Source organism: Delphinapterus leucas, chromosome 13 (assembly GCF_059928025.1).
Source record: "Delphinapterus leucas isolate spDelLeu-1000000601 "Yukka" chromosome 13, BTC_Dleu_Yukka2, whole genome shotgun sequence".
NCBI lineage: Eukaryota > Metazoa > Chordata > Mammalia > Artiodactyla > Monodontidae > Delphinapterus > Delphinapterus leucas.
In genome coordinates this window covers 41,253,858-41,270,788 of record NC_143141.1, presented here as the reverse complement: position 1 = coordinate 41,270,788, position 16,931 = coordinate 41,253,858, and the positions used below count along the sequence as shown (strand labels likewise).

At 35.4% G+C, this 16,931-nt stretch overlaps 1 protein-coding gene across 3 annotated transcripts in view; it reads right to left on the bottom strand.

Annotated features, from left to right (window-relative positions):
• WDPCP (WD repeat containing planar cell polarity effector) overlaps positions 1-16,931 on the bottom strand; it is a 611,687-nt gene that overhangs the window by 307,072 nt on the left and 287,684 nt on the right. The gene's annotated exons all lie outside the window — the stretch shown is intronic.

Sequence of the window (16,931 nt, the reverse complement as noted above, 5' to 3'; positions counted from 1 at the left end):
CCTTAGAAATAATAAAAAGAATCACTTGCCGCTACTGATATTTGAGATACGGTTCATTAGAATAAACACACTTTAATGTATCCTTAGTTAACCAACCAGAAATGAACTCTAGAAAAAGGAAAAAAGCACTTCTTTTCCTAGATTTAGTATGTCATCACATTGAGAAATGTAGTAAGAAGAATATATATATTTGGGTTTCCAATAATATACGTTTGATTTCTAATTAGAAATTAGAATTTGGAATTATTTAGCATTATAATTTATAATTATTTAGCATTCAAGCATTTTTTAAAAATATTTTTAAGGAAAAGAAACATCTGTTATGTAGTTAGTAAGTACAAACACATTTTGTGGTCTATCTTTAATATACAAAGCAAATATTTACAACCTCCCACATACTAAAAGGCTAATTAAAGTGGAATTTTCAAGGTAAATGATATATAGTTATTATTATCGGAAACATATTTACTTAGAAGTAAACTGTGTGAAACCACATTAGCATTCAGATTAGTTTGTTAATCTGCAAGTTGTGATAGATCCAGATAGTCTACTCTACCTGCATTAAAAAAAAGAGATAGCAATAATGTACATCTTATATTTTCTCCTAGTTTTAACAGCAGGGGCTAGTGATGGATATTATTAACACTTTATTATTTCCAACAAACTTCTGAATAACAAAAAACGCTTGAAAAATATTTTAAGACATCTTTCATATGGAGGAAAAAGCCCTCAGCTTCTTTAACATTTGGAGTGACTAAAAATATTTTCCCATACTATTCATATGGGTGATAATCCAAAATAATTTTAGACATAACACAAACTTTGTTGGTCCTTCCTTCACCTTTACATTTGACCTCAATGCACTTACAAGAATCAGATGCATGTTCAACTAATGAGACACAGTGTACTAATTATTGAAATGGCAGAGTGAACAATTTCACAGCATAAAAGAAGGGCTCAACCCTGCTTGGAATAGCAGGGCTCTGAGAAAGCTACAGACAAGTTGTAAAATGTCAGTAGGACCTCAGAGAAGCATAGGAATTAAATGATGAACACAGAACGTAAGCAGGACTGGTAGCCCTTCACATTAATGTACTCAGAGTGGTGGTATCCAGACAAAGTGGGATCCACACCCAGCAAAAGTAGACATGGCGGCAGCAATAACGAGTTGATGGAGCAGGTCTAGCAAGTGAGGCAAGTGAGAAGGAAATGGCCAGTGTCCATTAGTAAATGATTCGACTTATTTATGAACACGTGACAACTCCTGCAGGCTCCCCAAAATATGTGTGATTAAGGAGGAGGCTTTGCAGGGTCATGCATTAGCAGGCAGGCAAAAGATAGTCAAATGTGGGTTAATTCATCCTTCTTTTCCTCTGAACTTCAAATATCTGCTAATAAGACCATATAAAGTTAAAAAGAATTAATGGAGTAAATTTTTTAACATTTGTAAAAATCTATAATTACTAGATGGACATGGTGGGAGGGGACCAAATCAATAACCTTTTTAGTCCTCAAAATGTCTTGCCATCTTTTACACTCTGCAGGTTTTTGAAAGACGCAGCCCTCTGAAGGCCTTGCATCTTACTCAAGAATGCCACCAGTTAAAAACAATGCTGTAATTTCCTTGTTTGAAAAATCTGCCCGAAGGAAGCAGTCAAGACTGAGCTCGTATTATTTAAATATTGTATTAATGCATAAATAGTTGTTTTGAAGGAGGAAAGAAAAGAATTTCAGTAGAATTCTGGATTCTGCATTTTGGGAGGGGGCGTGGGCAGGGATTAAAAAGGTAGTAAAATAGAGAGTACCTACCAAAGTGGAGAAAAATATTGCCCCACTCAGTGCCCTTGTGCATTTCTCTGGGGATAAAACCCAATACACATGACTTAGAACTAGACCAAAACTAGTTACACAGGGCAAAAATGAATAAAAGAATGAATGACTAAAAAATACAGCAAATTTTAATATTGAATAGGAAAAATAATTAGCCAAATGAAAAGAACAGCAGAAGGGAAAACCTAAACAAAAAATTACCCTTAATTTAATTTTCATTTAAAATATCTTTTTAACTTTTTCAATTTTCTGTTTAATTTTATAAGGCAGTTGATGACAGTCTCAGATGTGTCAGAAGGCCATTCTAAGTCCAAATGTCCAGTCTCTGTGAAAAAATAAGGAGCATGATTTAAACTGAGCTTGATGTAAATCTTGATTGTTCTCGTGTAGGGGGGAGAATCTATGATAGCCCAAATTTTGAGCACAGAGAAATGGGAGGATCTTAGCCTTTCTCACTTTCTAGTTACACCCTCGAAAGCTCTGAAGTCTTCCTTCCAAAACAGATTACATTATAATAAATATTTATTTGCCTTAAGATTAATTGTTACCATATAGGTAAATTTTAAGAAAGTATCACGGAAAATAGAAACCATTGCACTAAGATGCTGTGACTTTTTTATACTTTTGATAACATTATTTTGGAAAATAAAAACTTTTAGAGGTAAAGATTACGTGCCACTAAATAAATCTTCAGAATATTTGTCTTCCCTGGTTTCTGAAGTCAGCTATTTTGACTGCTTTAGAAAGGAGAGGAAGCCTGAGGGCAAATAAAACCCTAATGTAAAACATGATGGGATAGAAAAATTAACTAAGAGAAGAAGACTTGCTGTAGTTTAATAAAGATGAATGATACCATGGTGCCAATGAGACATTTAAAATGAAATGTGTATTAGCAAAATACCTCAAAGAGCCTAAGGAAATATTTCTTGGGCATAAAGTTAGAACATATACTTGCTATTTATTATCAATAGACTTTCTGAGGATTATCTATTTACCAATTTAAAATGTACAAAATTAAAGACAACTAAATAGCACAAATTTAAAAGAAACCACTAGTTGTATTAGGTGTTCTAGTCATCATTAGGTAATTTCAAAATTACCTAAAATGCAGTGTATTCCCCCACAATCCCTCGTCTAATGCTATCTACATAAAATTACATTAATTATCTGTTAAGATATGCACGAACATATTTAATCAATGTCACATTATCAGAAATAAAGATTTTTGAAATATTCAACACTAAATCAAGCAATCGTGCAATGATAAAGTTTGTGTAAAAGGGCAGAGGACTCTCAAAGAGACCTCAAGCTTAGATTGAAAATACTCTAACAAAAGACTAGATTAGTAGGTACACTGGGTCATTTGTACCTCAGAGAGTCCTATGATACCTAATTATTAATTAAATATCACAAATACTTTGAGCACTTTAGGTGTTTGACATTTTACTGAGTCACAGATACAGGATATATAAATCAGGGTCTCTACTATCAAACAGCTAAAATCTAGTATAGCAGATAAAATAATCACAAAACCAATATGAAGTTTGTGATAAGTGCAAATTTAGCAACATAAACAAAGGGCTGTGGGTGTTCAGTAGATGTTCTAGTTTGATAATAAAGAAATTATCTTATAAAGTACAGGACATTGAAGAATTCTTAGACTTTGATAAAGGGAGAGAGAGAAAAAGGAGGAAACTATACAAAAACATAAATTAGACAGAAAGACGCAAGGCATATTTAAGAGGTAGTAAGCAATTGGTTTGGTGCACAAATAGAAGAGATAAATCAGGGCCATACTAAGTAAGTCTTTAAATGCCAAACTTAGGACTTTATATCTTGTTAGGTGGCTACTGAGAAATTATGAATAGTTTCTGATCTGGTAAGTTATTTTAGAAACGGTAATCAACAGATCAGAATTGTTGTTGGAAGATTAACTTTGTGGATGGGAATATTGGAGGGATTTTTTTATACAAGTGACCTGTTAGAAAGGTAATAAAGTAACAGGCAACACCAATATTTAGCAACAAGGATTTGAATTGGGATGGTGGAAGTTGGAATGTAAAAAAAGAATCAGATTCATTTGAATAAAGTATCAAAGGCATATGGGAACTGATGAATTGTGGAAGTGAGGAAGGAGGAAGAATCCAGAGTGACCACCATGAGATAGGGATCTGGTTACTGTACAGACATGACCCTTGCCTTGAACATGGCTCTGGTGAGCTGACATGCCTCCATCATCATGTGCCAGTACAAGAGTACCAGCGCATTCTGTTCACAACGACTAACTCAACTACTCAACCAACAACCTCAATTTTCCTAGCCACTGACCTGGCCACTCAGTCTCCTGCTATACTTTAGTCTTGCCTTTCAGTTTGTAATCTGGCTCTTCCTCTTCCTTAGACTGTGATTCAGCTTCTTCACCCTGGCAAAGGACTCAAATACCACTGTTCTGGCCACACCTGGTTCCCAGAAACCCCTTACCCAGACCTGTTCCCACCTGGTTTATCCTAGTTTCAAGGGCAGGACTTGGATTGAAACATACATAGAAATAGGTCAGTAGAAGAGGAGCAAGTTTTGTTGTCAATAAACTGAATTTCAGACACAGTGGGAGTTTAAGTTATAAGGGTTGATATAAGTAGAAATGTCTAGTTTATAGCTAGAAATATAGAAAGGGGATCTGGACTATATAAAAACTATTTTGGAATTTTCTAAATAGAAAGTAAAGCTAAAGCTACTGAAAAAGATCCCAGAAGAAAAATAAAGTCAAGGATAGATATTTCGGTAATTCTCCAACAAGGAGACAATGGAAAAGGCAGATTAAGCCAATATAGTGCCAGAAAAGGCATGGAGGAGAAAATGGTGTGTGTTTTTAAGTGGTTATATAGTGATCAAACTTGTTGTTTCTGAATTTTAATATAGAGATGACCTCATCAATGGTTTAATGAGAAATAGAGTTTTATCAAGGACACAAAGATTAAGTCTTCTAAAGAAGGTGTGAATCTATTGCTCTAAATGCTGGGCTCTGAGCCCAAATGCCTTAATTCTAACTATGCTGTAACAGACTTACCCCGAATCATTCAACCTCTCTGCCTCAATTTCCCCACCGACAAAAACAGGGATAATGACATTGACCTACATTTCTAAGACTGCTGTAAGGATTAATTAATTCTGTATAATGTTCTGAAGATGAAAAGCGCTGAATATTATTAGTGGGCATTACATAACTAATTGCCTATAACACTGAAAATGTTATTCTTAAATTTTACTCAAACAATAGTTATCAAATAAATGTTCTAGCTTCCTTAGTGACATTTATCTTCAAATGTTATTAAATTATTATTTTAAATATATCTAGATCTTTTCTATGCTATATCATGTTATCTCATAGCACATAAAGATCTAGATCACTTCAGAAGTCTAGAACACCTTTTCACCTAACACCTAAATATTAAATGTAAATATTCAGAACATATTTATCTGATAATGAGCACCCACTGTAATTAGTCAATAAATGCTAAAAGGTAATAAATACTTCAACTTACAAAACTTTAGATTTAACAAATAACGCTAAGCAATGAAATGGTAGGAGCGAAATGCAAAAGCACAAAGCAGTGTGTTAAAAATACCATCTATCGTGTCCTTATTTTTAAAACAGCTATAGAACCTAAAAGCATACAAAAAATGAAGAGAGAAACTTCAAAATCTATTAGACAATCTGTCTGGTCTTTTGTGTCCTCTTGGGTTTTAAAATTATAATAGTAATACATGCTTATTGTTTTAAAAAATGCAAACAATACTGAAGTATCTGATGTTAAAACAAATGTGTTCCCTTCCCAGAGGCCCTCCCCACTCTGAAGGGAGCCACTACACAACATGGCAGGTGGCCTTCCAGAACTTCTTGAGATACTTACAGTATGTCCACACCCACATTGACTTGTTTTGTATTTTAGTAAAGACAGGATTTTACTCAACAATTTGCTTTTTTTTCACTGAATACCACAGCATGGATATCCTTGTTAGCATATAAAGATTTACCTCATTGTTTTTAATAGCTACCAGATGTTCCATTGTATACCGATCATAATTTACTTAACCATTCCCTTAACGAACACAATTGTTTCTTCTTTTCATCTTACAAATAATAATACTATGAAAATATACATGCACACCTTACATTTTAATAGGTACTGCCAAACAGGCCGCCAAGATGACAGTACCAATTTACATTTCCACCAATAACATGACTACCCTTTTCCCTGTTTCCTCAACAACATGGATTATTAACAAAGTTTTAAATTTTTGCCAATCTGGTAGGTGAAAAATGGATTCTCGTAGTTTTAAGTTTCATTTTTCCATTCATTAAAGGAATCAAACATCATTTCATGTATTTTTTTTTTAACAATCTTGTTTCTTCTATAAATTACCTGTTCCTAGTTTTTGCCCATCTTTCTACTGAGTTCTCTGTCCCATTCTCTGTGCATTAATATTAAACCTTGGTTATATACATTAGATATATTTAATTCTCTTAAAAATTTTTCATCAACTTTGTACATGAAGAAAATAAGAGAACATAGAATTCACATTTTTTTAAAATTGGGCATAACACCCCAGAAAACTCTCTGAACTCAATTCAGCTAGTGCTGTGCAGAGTGTCATGGCCAGGGTGACTCTTCATAGCTGCTAACAATTGGTCAGGTGATGTTATTTCTAGATGATGCAAATGGCAATAGATTCCCGTTTCAAGAGAAACTGTGCATCATACTTTCTTAAAGAGGTCAGAAGAAATTCTATGCCTAGAAAGAATAGTAGGATTCTCCTCATTTTCCCAAAATAAATTATGGCAAAAATCTTTATAAATCTCCTGTTATACTTAAATTTGGAAAATATTTCTCTAGAGCATTGTTCAAACTGTTTAATTCACTTAGGTAAATAGATCATGTCAATTTAACATTTTCTGTACTGTAAGCAGTTTTGACATTTGGACAGTTCATCAATGGCTTCCTCATTGTGGCCTGCTTCCTCCTCTTCTTTCTACTCATTACATGCAACAAATTAAATTTCACTAATATTTAGAGATCAGTGTTGACCTTTGCATAGCCATTTTCTAGGTTCCTGTTAATACAAACATCTTGTTTGCTGATGCTCATTTCAAATATTTTGCTGCACACAATTTTCCATTATTCCAAAGAGACCTGTATCTATTTGAAGTGCATTTCTTCCACGATTTGCAAAATAATCACAATGGCTTATATCAGGCATTTTAGGAAAAAAAGTATGCTTGCATAAGCAAATAATAACAACAACCATAAAATAATCTTTGCTCACCACGACCTCCAACATATGTACCCACTTTCTGATCTTCAAAAATATGGACTTATCCTTATTTTAAGGATATATCTCAACTACAACACTACAAAGACAGGGAAAACAGAAATGTGAGAAATGTGATCATGATAAGTAATTCTAGATTGTAGTTCCATAAATATAGTTTTATGCTACATTTGAATATATAGAAAGAAATGCAACTTTGAAGAGAAAATACACTGAATTTCAAGAATAATTCCTACAAAGATGAGTTAAAGACAAGAGAACACTGAAATGCTCTTATCTAAACCAATGTTAACTGCCGAAATAATTTGTCAGTTTAGAGTTACTGTTTTTAAAAGCGTATAAATCAAACACTATTGCAAAGTGAGCAAGAATGAAAAAAGAGATCCTTTCTCTTCAAACAGGAAAGACAGTGAAAAATCCTGAAGTGGCCCGCAGCTATATCACCTTAACCTTGTCAGATTTCACTTGTCAACACTTTGATGACAGATTGCCACCCGCTCCTCTAAAAAACAAATCCTAGTAACTGATGAAAGAGATGGCTTCTTATAAAAAGTGGAATATTATCTCATGCAACTTGATAGCTATATACTTTAAAATCTTTTTTTTTCCCCCAAAGAGACTTGAAAAACATTTTCTGTGGCTTTTATGAAAACTGAGAAGCTAGAGAACCCTCCCCATGTGGGGAATTAAACGGTGATTTAAAATACCTACTAAATGCACTTTATATTCACTATTTCATTTAATTCTCACAGTAACTCCCTGAAATTGCATACTAAATTGTATGTGTGTTTGTGTACACAGAAGTATTTTTATGAGCAGGGAATAGCAGTTTTTCCAAGCAGTCCATTTACACACCCCTGTCTCCCATCAACTCTGATGAACTCTAAACCTCTTAATTTACAGATATGGAAACTGAGGTGTAGGGTGGTAAAGTAATTTGCACAAGCTCAGTCCGCTTGCTAGAAGAGAACTAGAATTCCTGTCCATGATATCTGTGTGGTGCTCATTCTACTTTACCTCCCTTTGGCTAATGCTGTGCTAAATAGAGCCTTTTAGTTAAGCTTCTGCTTAAGCACCTGAGACAGGTGTCAATTTAGGCTTGTATAATTAAGCCATGGTGAAAGATATACATAGATGGAAACTATTTTCTGGCCAAATTTACTTTATTTTTCTTAAGAAAGCCTTTGAGGGAAGTTACTTGAATGACTATTTAAGGATTATTTTTAATTAGTATATCAGTAGCTCATAAGTAAACTGATGTACCTAAAACATGATTATAATTGGTATTTCTTAGGCACTAAAGAATATTCACACTATTTGCTTAGCAAACTTCATAGATAATATAAAAATAAGCTCCAACATGAAATAGTAATGCTTTATGGATGAGTGCTAAATAAACTGACATCTTCTTTATAAGTTACTATACTATATCAGAGAAGCTTTATTTCTACTTTGACTTCCCTTATTTGGTAGCGGCTCTCACTAAGTTGTCAGGCCCTCACTCTCTATGACAAGTTCTTAATAAAACGTAAACAAGCCCTAAATGCTCACAGTTTATAAGAGTTTTGTGGTGAATCTTTTTATATTGTGATTGGATCTTCCTTCATACTCTTTCTTCTCTGATTGGTTATTTTTCACCTTTAGTAATACTGTATCACAGCATTATTACTTATATAATATTTTTAGTATTTTGTTTCACTGGTTGAATGGAGAACCAAAGTAGTTCATTCACGAAAGAACAGCCTTTTCTTATTGAAATGAAGGCCTGTGAATAACCGCCAAGGTCCCCTGAGAGGGGATCAATTTCACCTTAACATATTTAACATAGGCATATATCATCAGGACTTAAATGTTAATAATCCTTTAATGCAGTAGGAAATTTTTACCTGATATTTAAAAATCAGTAGAATAAAAATAAAAAACAGAAGATTCTAGATCACGATCATGTTTTGCCCTAAAACCCGAACAAATCATGGATTAATAAAAAATGTTTCCTATGCTTTTAAAACTATACTATATATTTTAAGTTATAAGAGAGTAAATGGGATAATTATTTGAAAATATGTGGCAAAAAATAATTATTCAATAAATGTCAGTTTCCTTTTCCTGAATATTCAGTATCCCTAGATTCTGTTTTCAATAATACCTAGGGGAAAATATTTTAATTATTTTAGCATTTATCATTTCATCTTCTGATTTTTAGTTTGGTTCAACCCACATTTGTGAAGCATCTACTAAGTGCCAACCAGGGGACCAGGCACCATGCTAGGCATTCAGAATATGAAGGAAATAATACAAGTACCTGCACTTGAGGAGGGCACAACTTAGTGAGGGATGGGGGTAGTGGGAGGATAAAAACAATGAATACGATTACATCAGAGAATGGCAAATAAAATAGAACCTTGTCAAAGGAAGAAAGTACAGGAAAGCAAATTGTTAATTGAGGCATCTAATACAAACTCAATCACAAAAATAGAAATTATATATCCAATTTCAGAACCTAAGACCTCTTCAAAGAAAATGAATGACTAGCATATAACGCAGTCACATGAACATAGTGTACTTCCTCAATTCCAGCATCACCATAATTCACATTTGACGGTTTCTGAAATGGTATGTCTCTTGTAATCAATGTTTCTATTTAATACAGTGTTGCTTTGATATTTCTCTATCAAAACATTCTTGCTGGGAAGGGAGATCAAGATGGCAGAGTAGGAGGACATGGAACTCACCTCCTACCACACACACATCGAAAATACATCTATGTGTGGAGTAATTCTCACTGAAACTAGAGATATGCAGAAAAGACTTTTGTACAACCAAGGCTATAAGAAGGAGCCACACAGAATCAGGTAGGAAGGGAAGAGGAGTGATCAGCTTGGGACCTGTGCCCCTGGGAGGGAACACAGAAGAGGGTGGAATGTAACAGCACAGATCCTCCCTCAGGAGTGAGTGGTTTGAGCCACATATTGGGTACCCCAGCTCTGGGATCTGACACCAGGAAGGTGAATCCCTTTGGCTGGAGGTTGGAGGGCTGGTGGGACTAACAGAAAGTCTGTAAGAAACCTAGAATCTGCTTGTAAAAAGTATGCATACAAAAGTATGTTTTGCTTACTCCCAAAACAATGTGGGGGGGAAAAAAACAGATTAAAACTGCACAAGATTCCGGCCAGTTTCCCACAACCACTCCAGTGCACAACCCAGCCTGAGCCCAGTGCCCGCTCCGCCTAGCTTGCTTGGCTCCACACAGGAGTGAGGGCTGCCACAACCAAGGAGAGTGTTCAGTTCTGAGGGACAGTGCCAGCTCAGACCCCTCTAGCATCTGAACCGGGTGGGGGCAGCCATTACTGGCTTTCAGAGGCAGTGAGCACATCAGAGGTGGTCCCAGACTTTGACTGCAGCCAGGGCCACCACAGCCCAGGCCCAGACCTATACTGAGCACCCATAACTGCTCTGTTGGCTCTGAGATGCAGCTCCACACTTGGACAAGGGTACTGGAGCTGGAAGCGGGGAGAGAACACACTCCCTGACCCTCAGGGCTTCTACTCCAGCAACTTGGGACCTGTCCCTGTCCCCAATAGGGTGGTGTTGGCCACTGAACAGAGGAGAAGTCCCAGGTCACACCTGGCTTCAGCCCCACCTCCGACCAAGGTTATAGCTGCCACTACACCCTGAGGAAAGACATGACTTGTGCAAACATCAAATCTAGCTCTCCTACCAAAGCCACTGGGCACACACAGATTATATAACGATGTTCCCACATACTCAATAAGTAACTGTTTCACCTAAATTCATAGAGACAAAGAAAATTAAGCAAAATGAGAAGAGAGGAACTGGTTTACTTGACAGAGCAAGAGAAAACACATGAAAAAAAATGAAAAAAAAAATTTACCAGATAAAGAATCCAAATCGAGCTTCCCTGGTGGCGCAGTGGTTAAGAATCTGCCTGCCAATGCAGGGGACACAGGTTCAAGCCCTGGTCCAGGAAGATCCCACATGCTGCAGAGTAACTAAGCCCATGCCCCACAAATACTGAGCCTGCACTCTAGAGCCCATGAGCCACAACTACAGAGCCCGTGAACCACAACTATGGAGCCCACATGCCTAGAGCCTCTGCTCTGCAACAAGAGAAAACACTGCAACAAGAAGCACGTGCACCACAATAAGGTGTGGCCCCTGCTCACTGCAACTAGAGAAATCCCGCACACAGCAATGAAGACACAACGTAGCCAAAAATGAATAAATTGAATAAATGAATAAATAAAATGAATAATTTTTTTAAGAAAAGAAGAAAAAAAGAATCCAAGTCATTAGTAATAATGACTAACTGAATCGGGAAAAGAATAGATGAACACAGTGATAATTTAAAGAAGGATATAGAAAATATATTTTTTTAATAGAACTGAAACACAGTAGCTGAAATGAAAACCACATTAGACAGAATGAACAACAGACTAGGTGATACAGAAGAATGCATAAGTGATCTGGAAAGTAGAATAATGGAAATCACGCAGTCAGAACAGCAAAAAGAAAAACAAAAAAATGGAACAGTTTAAGAAACCTCTGGAACAACATCACGTGTACAAATATCCACATTTAGGGGTCTCAGAAGGCAAAGGGAGAAAGAAAGAGATTGAAAATGTATTTAATGAAATTATTAAGAATTCCCAAATCCGAAGAAGGAAACAGATATCCAGACACAGGAAGCACAAAAGGTCCCAAACAAGATGAACGCAAACAGACCCTACCAAGACATACCATAATTAAGATGGCAAAAGTTAAAGATAACAAGAGAATTCTCTTTATCTTTAAAGAGAGAAGCTGGGAAGAGAAAAACAAAGAGTCATATACATGGGAACCTCCATAGGCTATCAGTTGATTTTTCTCAAAAAAAAAAAAAAAATTTGTAGGCCAGAAGGGAGTGACACAATATATTCAGAGAGTTTAAAGGGAAAAACCTGCAACCTATGACACTCTACTCAGATATATTATCATTTATAATTGAAGGAAAGATAAAGAAGTTCTCAGACAAGCAAAAATTAAAAGATTTCATCAATACTAATCCTACCCTAAAAGAAATTTTAAAGTGTCTTCTCTATGTAGAAAAGAAAAGGCTACAACAAGAAATATCTATAGGAAAGGAAAAACATTAGTAAAAGAAAATATATAGTACAGGCTGAGGATCAACCTTAAGTAAGCTAGTATAAAAAGTAAAACATCAGGGCTTCCCTGGTGGCGTAGTGGTTGAGAGTCCGCCTGCCGATGCAGGGGACACGGGTTCATGCCCCAGTCCGGGAAGATCCCACATGCCACGGAACAGCTGGGCCCGTGAGCCATGGCGGCTGAGCCTGTGCGTCAGGAGCCTGTGCTCCGCAACAGGAGAGGCCACAACAGTGAGAGGCCCGTGTACCGCAAAAAAAAAAAAAAAAAAAAAGTAAAACACCAAAAATTTTAAAATCAACTATAACTACAACAAATAGTAAAGAGATATATATGAAAATGTAAACTAGGATATCAAAAACACAAGATGTGGGGGAGAAAAGTAAAAAACGATAGATTTTAAGAACATGTTTGAACTTAAATGACTACTAGTCTAAAACAAGTAGATATAGTTATAGTGCAACATACAGGAAACTCATGGTAACCACAAATCAAAAACCTACAATAGACACACAAAAACAAGAGAGAAAGGAACACAAACATACCACTAAAGAAAATCATCAAACCACAAAGGAAGAAACTAAAAGAAGAAAAGAACAGAGAAAGAGCTACAAAAATCAAAAAAAGTAACAAAATGGTAATAAGTACATAGCTATTAATAATCAGTTTAAATGTCAATGGAGGGGCTTTCCTGGTGGCGCAGTGGTTGAGAGTCCGCCTGCTGATGCAGGGGACACGGGTTCATGCCCCAGTCCAGGAAGATCCCACATGCCGCGGAGCGGCTGGGCCCGTGAGCCATGGAGGCTGAGCCTGTATGTCCGGAGCCTGTGCTCCGCAACGGGAGAGGCCACGACAGTGAGAGGCCCGCGTACTGAAAATAAAAAAATGTCAATGGACTAAATGCTCGAATCAAAAGACAGGGTAGCTGACTGGATTAAAAAAAAAAAAAACAAGACCCATTTGTATGCTGTATACAAGAGACTCACATTAGACCTAAAGACACACACAGACTGAAAGTTAAGAGTTGTAAAAAGATATTTCATGTAAATGGAAAGGACAAGAAACCAGGGGCAACAATGCTCGTTATCAGACAACATAAGCACCTAATACAGGAGCACCTAAATATATAAAGCAAATATTAACAGACATAAAAGGAGAAATTGACAATAATATAATAATAGCAGGGGTCTTTAACACTCTACTGACATCAATGGATGGTCACCCAGACAGAAAACCAATAAGGAAACAGTGGTCTTAAATGGCACAATAGATCAGTTGGACTTAATAGATATCTACGGGACATTCCATCCAAAAGCAGCAAAATACACATTTTTTCAAGTGCACATGGAACATTCTCCACAACAGATCAGCTGCTAGGCCACAAAACAAGTCTCAGCAAATTCAAGAGGATAGAAATTATATCAAGCATTTTTTTCTGACCACAACAGTGTGAAACTAGAAATCAATTACAGTAAGAAAAATGGGAAAAACACAAACATGGTGACTAAACAACATGCTACTAAAAAAACAATGTGTCAATGAAAAAATCAAAGAGTAATAACTCAGTAAATACCTCAAGACAATGAAAAGGGAAACAACTTTCCAAAATCTATAGGATGCAGCAAAAGCAGTTCTAAGAGGGAAGTTTATAGAGATATAGGCCTACCTCAAGAAACAAGAAAAATCTCAAATTAACAACATAACCTACCATCTAAAGGAATTAGAAAAAAGAAGAACAAACAAAGCCCAAAGTCAGCAGAAAGAAGGAAATAATAAAGTCAGAGAGGAAGTAAATAAAATGGAGCCCCAAAAAAGAAACAATCAATTAAACCAAGAGACATCTTTTTGAAAAGATACCCAAAATTGATAAACCTTTAGCCAGGTTGATTAAGAAAAAAATGAAAGAGAATGCAAATAAACAAAATAAGAAATGAAAGAAGGGAAATAAAAACTGATACCACAGAGATACAAAAAACCATAAGAGAATACGATGAACAGTTATATGCCAATAAATTGGACAACCTAGAAGAAATGGACAAATTTCTAGAAACACGCAGCCTACTGAATCAGGAAGAAACAGACAATCTGAACAGATGGACCATGTGTAATGAAATCGAACTTGTAATTTAAAAAAAACGCCCAGCAAACAAAAATCCAGGACTGGACAGCTTCACAGGGGGTTCTACCAAACATATAAAGGTGAGCTAATACCTGTCATTCTCAAACTATTCTAAAAACTGAAGAGGAGAGAACATTCCCAAAGTCATTCTACGAGATTCACCATTACCCTGATACCAAAACCAGATGAACACTCCAGAAGAAATGACAGACTGACATCTCTGATAAATATAGATGCAAAAATCCTCAACAAAAAATGAGCAAACCAAATTCGACAATATATAAAAAAGATCATACACCATGATCAAGTGAGATTTATTCCAGGGATATAAGGATGGTTTAAGATTTGCAAAATCAACCCATATGACAACACATTAATAAAAATGCAGGATGAAAATCACATGATCATCTGAATAAGTGAAGAAAAAGCATTTGACAAAATTCAACATCCATTCATGGTAAGAACTCTCATTAAAGTTGGTATAGAGGAAACATATCTCAACATAATACAATCCATTTATGACAAACCCACAGCTAACATCATACTCAGTGGTGAAAAGCTGAAAGCTTTTCCTCTAAAATCATGAACAAGACAAGAATGCCCACTCTCGCCACTTCTATTTCACATAGTATTGGAAGTCCTGGCTCCACAAATGAAATAAGGAAAAGAAATAAAAAGCATCCAAACTGGAAGGGAAGAAGTAAAACTGTCACTATTTGCAGATGATATAATACTATATATACAGTCTCCACGAAAAATCTATTACAACTAATAAATGAATTCAATACAGTCTCAGGACACAAGATTAATACACTGAAATCTATGCATTTCTATACACTAATAATGAATCATCAGAAAGAGAAAGCAAGAAAACAATAATGTTTAAAATCACATCAAAAAGAATAAAATACTCTGGAATAAACTTACCCAAGAAGGTAAAAGACCTATACACTGAAAACATTGAAAAAGAAAACTGAAGATGATACCAAAAAAATGGAAAGATATCCCTTGTTCACGGATTGAAAGAATTTATATTGCTAAAATGACCATACTGTCCAAAACAATCTACAGATTTAGTGCAATATTTATCAAAATACCATGGGCATTTTTAACAAAACTAGGACAAATAATTTTAAAATGTATATAGAATCACAAAAGAACCCAAATGACCAAAGCAATCTTGAAAAAAAAGAAAAAAGCTGAGGGTATCACACGCTCTGACTTCAGACTATACTACAAAGCTACAGTAATCAAAACAGTATGGTACTGTCAAAAAAAAAACCAGACACACAGATCAATGGAACAGAATAGAGAGCAGAAAAATAACCCACACACCTATGGTCAGTTAATCTATAACAAAAGACTCAAGAATATACAAAGGGGATAAGACAGGCTCTTCAATAAGTGGTGCTGGGGAAACTCGACAGCTAAATGTAAAAGAATGAAATTAGAACATTTTCTCCTATCACATACAAAAATAAACTTAAAATGGATTAAAGACCTAAATGTAAGATAAGAAACCATAAAACGCCTAGAAGAAAACATACACAGAACACTCTGACATAAATCTTAGAAATTTTTTTTTGGATCTGCCTCCTAAGGCAAAGGAAACAATAGCAAAAATAAACAAATGAGACCTAATTAAACTTAAAAGCTCTTGCACAGCAAAGGAAACTCAACAAAACAAAAAGACAAACCACGGAATGGGAGAAAATATTCACAAATGATATGACCACTAAGGGATTAATATCCAAAATATATAAACAGGTCATACAATTCAATATAAACAAACAACACAGTTAACAATGGGCAGAAGACCTGAATAGACATTTTTCCACATAAACATACAGATGGACAACAAGCACATGAAAGGATGCTCAAAATCACTAATCATCAGAGAAATGCAAATTAAAACCACAACGAGATTACTATCTCAAACCTGTCGGAACGGCTATCATCAAAAAGTCTACAAATAACAAATGCTGGCAAGGATATGAAGAAAAGGGAACAACTGTACACTCTTTCTGGGAATGTAAATTGGTGCAGCCACTAAGGAAAACAGTATGGAGGTCCCTCAAAGAACTAAAAATAGAACTACTATATGATCCAGTTATTCCATCCCTGGCTATGCATCTAAAAACTGAAAACACTAATACAGAAAGATACATGCACCCCAATGTTCATGGTAGCATTATTTACAACTGCCAAGATATGAAAGCCATCTAAGCATCCATCAACAGATGAATGGATAAAGAAGATTCTGGTGTGTGTGTGTGTGTGTGTGTGTGTGTGTGTGTGTACAATGGAATATTATTCAGCCATAAAAAAGAATGAAACCATTTATAACAATGTGGATGGACCTTAGATGGACCTAGAGAATAATATACTTAGTGAAGTAAGTCAGAGAAAGACAAATACTCTGTATAAACACTTATAGGTGAAATCTAATAAATAAAACAAATTAATATAACAAAACAGAAGCTGACTCACA